Genomic DNA, 8,940 nt, shown 5'->3' with positions numbered 1-8,940 from the left:
ATTTTCTTACAGCCACTTTCTATTTTGTGGAGCTCAACAATCTTTTGCTGCACAACTATATTCTTTGGTTTTACCCATTTTGATGAAGGGAATATGCCCATTGTGTTACCTCATTTTTTTACTCCTGTGAATCAGGAAGTCATTGCTGCACAATGTCATGTTTCTAGTCACCCTGGTGTGCAAAATAAATAAATAAGTAAATGTGAATAGGAATACACGTCAGAGATATTTTACTCATAAAAATTTCTAAGGGTGCTAATAATTGTGGCCAACGTGTGCTTTAGAAAAATAATTATGTGTGTGATGTTGTGTCAGTTTTTAATGGACTTTCTGGCTTTATATTAGTCACCGTCTTTGATATTTACTTCTCACTATAGTTACAAGAGTTATTCAAGGCTGTTGTGAGAGTCTTGAATTACATTGTATACACAAACAGTATTTGAACTGCTTCCATAAGCTGCTGTTTAAACAGGGCAATCCAAGAGTCATCTGTTAGTCTTAGGTTAGGCTAAGGGAACAACAATAGTTTTTAAAAAGATCTAAGACTCAAGCTTCAGTATTAGACCTCTATTTTATTCTGAGAAACTTATAGTGACAGTTATGTCTTAATTTGTGTCAGGAGTTATGAAAATGAAAAAAAAAAAAAAACATGAGTCAATACCTTTAATATGAATTATGAGCGTCAGCAGCATCCATTGAGCAAAAAACACCTGTAGGTCCCTCAGGGCTTTTAGCTCAAAATTGTTTTGATTTGGAGAAATATTGATAGATTCTCATATGTTTACGTCTGATTTTTAAAGAGTAATCTTTATTAAATATTTACCCAAAATGCACCAATGTAATCATTATGAGAGCTGGATACTCTGATGTACTGTGTTTTCAATTCATACTGGCAGCCTGAGGGCGCTCTATGCACATTTATTCCACATATGGCACTCTTGATGAAGACTCGTATCATGTGACATTCCAGGAAGTCCCTTACATAAAGCTGACAGAGATCGCCATAACAAGCAGATAAAGACGTTTTGGAGACAATAAACAAGATTGCAACAATGTATGATTTATCTGTGTTCTTCAAGCCGTGTCGGGTATTTTCATAATAATAGATTATATTTATAATGCAATGCTAATCGACATAGCCTTTATCATTGTGCAGAATACTATAAAATAATATATTTTCTGTCTGATTTGATCCGATGCCACATCAAATCACAGAAGGTTATTTAAAACACTCGACTTGGGTTATAAAGTAGGTTTGGAGCAAAAATATGGATTTAATCTCATAAATTGTCGTGTACTGATGGTGTTCTAAGCTAACATGCTAGCTAACCCTAATGGTGTGTGCACACCAAAAGCGAAACGAATATTCGCATCACGCTACTTGCTCTAGATTACTAGCGGGATGTTTCTTGTTTTTCGCATCACTTGCGCGCATAAAAACATTGCGCGATTTGAAGTGTCTTCATGCACAGCATCAACAACAACAACAACAACAACAACAAAAATTCTGCCATTTTTTCCATCAACCATGTTGGACATAATTACATAGTTCTGACATGAAACTCTGAATGGTGCAGGCTGAGAGGTCTTTAACTTATTGGTAGCAGTCATGTCATTATCTACATAGCACAAGGTGATTGGTTGCTGTTTAATCAGCGGCCAATTAGCTTCCTGCTTAAACATTCGAATACTTGCCATTGTTTGCTGTAACTGTCTGCAGTGTGCTTTCAGAACGCATCTTGAATCAACGTCTAAGATAAGTAAAATGGTCTTTTTATTACACATCTCTGCACATATTGTTTGGTCCAGTTATCAATTCCTAAATGGATCAATCTTTACAAGTTTTAAACTAGCTTCATGTTAGAAATGTTTTAAACATGACCTAATAAGATCATCTAATGATATTTTCAAGTGTCTGTGTTATTTTATCAATTGTCAGAATTTGTTTTGTTTGTTCTATGAATGGCTCAGCAAACTAGGCCAATAAGAGACTATTAGCTGTCATTATTCATTTAAATTATACTAATGTCTAATTAAAACGTCTATAAAACTGATCAGAGATGAGGTAAAACCCACAGACACTTGTTTATTGTTTCTCAGTCAGTGTTTCCTCATGATTAACCGAGATCATCGGCTCAAATTTTGGCATCATTTCAAATGAGACCATATTGTGCTTTTAGTGCAAAGGGTTCATAAACTTTATCTGTTTTAGTTTGGGTATTCCATTTCTTCTGATTTTTTCAAAAGCGTGGGTGAAGGCTAACAGGCAATTTGACAATGGCTTGTTCTGCTTACATTTTTGCTCTCATACATCTGATCTAGTTACTATAGAGAGATATGATGGGCTACAGTACAAGCGAGATGCACTGGCTAATATTCTGGCGCATTCTGTCTGTGTTTTTGTGTACCTGGAGGTGAAGGGTTGAGCTGGGCCAAATCTATAATGGGTTTGCACTATGACAGTCATTAATTTATTTCATTGTTAACCCTGTGAATGAGCACCTGTGAAATGGAAGCACAGGAGTATAATACATCCCCTCTCAGCCTGTATTATCAGATACACAGCATTGCTAGTGCACCTCTAATTACAGGAAAGAGAGAGCGCGAACATGGGTGAGACAGGAAAATCAGAAGCTATTATGACTCATGTCTCGCTATCATTTAGATGACCGGATTCATCTGAAATCATTGAAGAATAAATCCTTTTCAACAGTCAGATATAAGAAAGAAAGATAAAAAGTGAAATTACATATATTCATTTTATTCTCAGGACACTAAGTTATGCTCACAGTTTTGTTGCTGTAGTTATTATTTTATTAAAAAAGATTAGTGCTGAACTTTACATACAATCATATTATTTTCCCTCAAGCCAAAAGTATCAGGACCACAATCATAAGACATTTGGGGGATGATATTCTTCTCAATATTCAGATCAACAATCAGTAAAAATTGGTTTTTCATAACCAATAATTCATGACTAAGTTATGAGCTCAAAATCCTCCAAGATATTGTAGGATATAGCCCTGTAAATTACCAATAGATATTAATTTTAACCAAAATTTCTATTTAAAAATCAACAACTGTTAAATAGAGCAAAAAGAGATCAAGTTAACAAATCCAATTGTATGGAGTTGAAATAGGAATAAAAAGAAGACGCATTTCTCCACATAGAAATTGAGCCCAAGACCTTTGATTCCATTTGAACACTGTGCTGTGTGGGCTAGGTTAGGTTTACTTTAGGATTGCATTTTCTGGATGGAATAAATAACAACCAGGGTGGGAGATGTCTGAATAAATTTAACAGCCATGTTCACTGCTTTAAAATTGTAACGCTCGGAATGGAAGATTGCAGCCAGTGTTTTTTCAGCAGACCTTTTTGATTGTGCATCAGTAAAGTCGAACCAGGTGAAGATTGAGGAAATGATGATACTTTCGAAAGTGGCTCTGTAAAAGTGCGGTAGTTGTGCAATGGGCAGTTTCTGGATAGGTCTCAGGACAGTAACTGTGCTGCTGTGCTTTATGATGGAAGTCATTTTCTGCTCCATTGGAGATTGTTGGGGATGGCATTATTTGCATATACAGTATATATATATATATATATATATATATATATATATATATATATATATTTTTTTTTATATATATATATATATATATATATATAATATTAGTATGTGTATATACAGTATATTGTATGTGTATACTGATATACACTTGAACGCTAAAATACCACTGAGCATCCAATATCACCAAATGGATTGTTAAATTCATTCCAGTTTGTTAAATTCAAGCAGTCGAGAAGCCCCTTAATTGTGGGAGTAGTCTAAATGCTCCTTATAGTGCCAGCTGTGTGATTTGACTGGTGAGCACTGGTTGCACATGCAAAGCCTCTTGCTTAAGAGAGTATGCAGTGCATATGTATGTACTGTATGTGTGCAGTTTATAACCAATTCAGTGTCCTTCCTCAATACTGGCACTCTTGGTAGATTATATGAACAAAATGAAATCGCTCTGCTTCCAGATGTCCATAGAGACTGAGACTGAATTATCATGGGAGTTCATGGGAGTAAAAGCTGACCTCAAATAGCTATACAAGAACTGCCACCCATTGTGTATATCATAATAAGTAAAATATGCTTATTGCTGTGATCTCATGTGAGTGACAAGTTGTCCTGCCTTCACACCAGTAAACACATCATCAGAGAAGAGAAGACATGTTGTTGCAAGAGGGAGGGAGTTATTTTATTAAATATGAATATATTTTAGTCATTATTTCATTTAAATTCTTATTTTATTCATTTATTTGCATAGATCAATTATTCATAATAAATACTGCAATTTTCCAAAAAAAAAAATAAATAAGAAGAATGGTCAATTTTGATTTCATGGTGACATTAAGGCCCTGATATACAGTACTCACAGACAAAATGAGCCAATATACTAAAGTTCTTTTTCGTTCCTCGTTTAGGGGTAAAAAGAAATTTGAAATGCCTGAGCAGCGATTCACTGTTTGTGAACACCCCAACGCCACTCACACTGCTGGAAGCAGCATTTCCTCTCAAGTGCTGTGCACTTTCCTCTCAATAAATTTGTTTTGTACATTTCACTGTGGATTCTTTGGGAAACCAGTCGCATTTCAGCATAGGCTTTGCAGACAGTCTTTTACTGTAAGATATAGACCCGACAGTTATGCCACAACATGTTAATTCTAATTCCTAATCTGTGATGATTCTGATATGATTCATTTACAGTCCGACGTTGTTTGTCTCAAAATAGTTTATTGCTGTTTATGCATCAGTAAATTGATCAATAAAACGATCAACTTCTCTAGCATGAAAATAATCTGTTATTTAAGTTGATTAAATTATATACAGAAAGCGATTAAATAACACTCCCTTTATAATAGCAGGAGCTGTCAATCACATGGCGCTAGTTTATCAATGACTGAGATCACAGCATTCATGCTCTCAAGGCATGTCTGTCATCGGCTACAATGCTCATCGCTGCAGCCTTTTATGCGACAGGAGTAGACCTAAATATAATGCTAAAATCAACACTTTTCACGATTAGCTGTAATAGTAAAAATGTAGTAAAACAAATTTCGAGAGAGTTTCACATGTAATACTTGTTTCATTATGCAAGATGTTCGTAGATATAGCCAATAGCGGTGGACGTTTACACTGAAGTCTCACAGCAGACATGCCCCTGAAAAAAGGGCGTTCAAATTAGAGAACTAAAATCAGGTTAGAAATTACCTTTTATTTCTAAATTGACAATTTCTGATGTACAAATCAAACTAACATTATAAGTGCATCACAGGAAACACTATAAAAGAATAATGCAGTTCATGACCCATTTTAAAGCCAGCAGCTTTACAGTATTAAACATGAAATTCAGTTAGAATTACAACTTCAATTTCTAGTATAAAGCAGCTCTCCAGTGTGTTTATGCTTTTACTTGCATCTGACTATGACGAACTGAATAGAGGAAATGAGCCACGTCAAAGAAGGCATGCTTGCATATTACGGACCAATAGTTTACCAGCCAGAGCGAACTTTTCCATGAAGTTTGCTTTAGCAAGCTTATTCAAGCTCCTGAAACAAACTCCAAATGAACTACTTTCTGGCCTGATTTTGTTAGAAATTACATCACACCAGTTTGCTCTTTGTGTACATTGTGGCCTTAAAAAGCTTAAAAATGGAAGCTTCTTTTTCCACTGACGGCTATATGAAAAGCATATTCTAATGGAATGCACTTGTGCAAATTTACATATACATTATATTTGGTTATAATTTATGGCATTAAAAGCATGAAATGGATTCTTATCTTCATTAGTCTGCTGTTTTTGACATCACAGCTCACGATAGTCACTATGGGATTTGTGACTTTGTATGTTCTTGTAGTGTCATCTGCCAATCAGCGTTGTCATTATGTCATTTTCACGCGGCACCACAGTGATTAGTCACATTTATGGCTCAGGTGACTGGCTCAAAACAGCCTGGTTACAGCCCTAAGCATCCATTAACAAAAAATTGAAGTACATATTTTGGATTTTTGTTTGTTTAAACTGTTAATTAACGAGTTCACACGTACATGAAATCCAAGGCGTCACTTTTTAACACTTTCAACCATGCTTCAATATCTGACGCTCAAAGCAGCCTTTAGCGTCCATTTGAGACGCATAACCCTACCACAGACCTAAACCTACCCAACCGAAGCGTCACATATGGACGCTAGGGGGCGCTTTGTGCGTCGAATATTGACGCTTCCGAAAGCGTCAGTTACATGACGCCTAAAGCTACCCATAACCGAAGCGTCACATATGGACGCTAGGGGGCGCTTTGAGCGTCAGATATTGAAGCATGGTTGAAAGTGTTAAAAAGTGACGCCTTGGGTGTGAGAATGTGTTGGAAATCAGGTGTAGTGATTTATGCGTATTTGGCCTGCTGTCTTGGAGAGGGCTCTGAGCTAGGAATTTGGCCCGAACCCAGAGTACTCCCCCCCCCCCCTTTTGACTGGGATAGAAAACCAGCCAAGAGTGAGGTGATGGGATGGTGGAGGGATGCTGTGAAACTGTCATGGGACAGAGGTGAGGGAAGGCTGTATTTATACCGGCTTCCTCTTGTGCTGATTGGTTGATTACCTGAACGTGCTCCTCCCGAAATTTGTTACATAAAACTTTCTGTGAAAGACTCCTCTCATTGAAGTGCCCTTTACAAAATTAAACTCTCTGTACATAGATCACAAACACAGTCCCAAACGTGTTTTGTCGCACTGTCAAATAGCTGTGTTTAAGACCACAAACAGGATACTCTGTTCAGAGAGTCTAGTCTCAAGAACGAGCGAGCCTCTCTTTGCCACTCAACGTCCTGTAACTTTTAGTGTAGTCGCTATAGTGAATCGCAAGATAGCTGTCATGTCATTTTTGAATATCCTGTTTCAGTCAGTCAGTTTACACAAGTAGAATCTTACCGACCCCAAACTTTTGAACTGTAGTGAACTGGACTGTATGTGCAATCTGTTTCTCACACAAAGCTATCACATGGGTTCAAGAGACATGGATCATATGGACTACATTTATGGTACTTTTATGGGGTGGTAAAAAGCAATTAGCACATACTCAAAATATCTCATTTTGTTTTCCACAGAAGAAAGAAAGTCATACAGGTTTGAAACAACATGAGGTTGAGCAAATAATGACTGTATTGTTTTTATTCTTTGATAAACTGTTACTGCTATTCCAATGACAGGTTCTTTACACTAAAATCTCTTGCTGATGAATCATCTCATGAGGTGAATGTTTGCAGACTACACTCACAATTCCACTGAATAATTCAATGTGTTTTCAGAATTGTAGCTTGCGCTTTACAATACCTGGGAAATCTTGACAGATCAGTGACATGTCATTGATGAAACGCATCCAATTCTGAGCTAGCAACACTCATCGATTACACAAAAGGTCAGAACAGCCACGACTTTTGTACCATCAAAGTGTTACAAAAAAGCTGCCATGCTTTTCCTGAAACATGAAAATGATGCATTGTGTCTTTATATATAAACCACTCGCGACAAGAGCACATTACCCCTCCGCTTTCTTCTGTGCTTGATGTGTTGAAACAAAGGCTGAAATGTGCAGATATTTCTAGTTGCCTGGTTTTCAAAGAGCACTCTTCCATGATGGCTTGTTTCTGTGGTCTAAGTGTCGCTGTGAACTCATATCTCAGCCTTGAGAAATGATTGACATGCCTGAGTACTTCTGCTCAAAGTCAAGGTAGTGCCCCTACACAATTTTCCCCCTATCGCTTTCATTTTGTTGACCATCTTATCGATTTAATATCCATCCAGTTTGTGTCATGGTTCATTTCAAACTTATTATAGGTGAGGGCAAAACGACAAATATAAAGCACAGTATGCCCATGTTCATGATATTTCTTTATAGCAGCCTTTGTCAACTTAATAAGTTTTAGTTCTTAAAACTACACTCAAAAAAATGATTTTAGCTCTTTGTTCAATTTCATTAATTAAAATGAGCATATACAACACAACCCTTCATAGAAATGATTCCAGCTTAATTTCATTAAATGTAATCAATGTAATTTTTAAAAAATTTAGTTTACCAAATTTTTTTTAATTGAGTCAACATGAATATTTTTCGTTCGTCTTAACCGGATGTCACTCAAAAAAAGAATTTTGGCCTCTTGTTAAAATAATTAATTACAATAAGCACAAGTAACACGATTGTTTAATATTGTCACAACTTAATTTAATTGTGTTCAATCAACCTAATTCATTTGTGTGAAAACTACATGAATCATTGTTGTTGACATCTAACTGGACAGTGGATCTGTAGTTCCCAGCATGCTTTGCAAGGGACTGCATTAAGAGGGTCAATTTAGGGAAAAAGTGTTATTTTATGTGTTTTTCAGTAAATGGAAAGATGTTGTTAGTTAATGTTAGTGTTTAATGTTCAGTTATTTTAGAAACTTAGAGGACTTTCTGTAATGTTTTTGAATTTTGTGGTTACCATTATGCAGAAGAGTGGCGACTGTGTTTAGGCTGTGGGCTCAGTATTATGCTATATGTGCATTAAACCTCGTGTTCAGGCTGTGGGCACTCAGTATACACTGTGTAAACCTCGCTCACAGACCTGCACAAGTAATAATTCAATTGAACGCTAGTACTGTATAGACCTTATGTAGCTCCGCCCCTTTTCAGCGCTGCGCTCATTGTCTTTTGACTTCCGGTCTGTATTTTCACAGCGTTTTGCGTGTTTATTAATGAACGGCTCGTTTTAAAATCTTCCCGGTCGATTTACATTTGTTAAGTCATCTGCTTTAAACATTACAGTCCTCATGATAACTTTCGTTAACTTTACATTAAGTAAATCCACTTAAAAAGCTAATTACTCCTGGACAGAAATGCCATATAAATATACAGAGC

This window comes from Squalius cephalus, assembly GCF_949319135.1.
Source record: "Squalius cephalus genome assembly, chromosome: 16".
NCBI lineage: Eukaryota > Metazoa > Chordata > Actinopteri > Cypriniformes > Leuciscidae > Squalius > Squalius cephalus.
The sequence above is the reverse complement of the archived record's forward strand: the minus strand, read 5'-3'. Positions refer to the sequence as shown.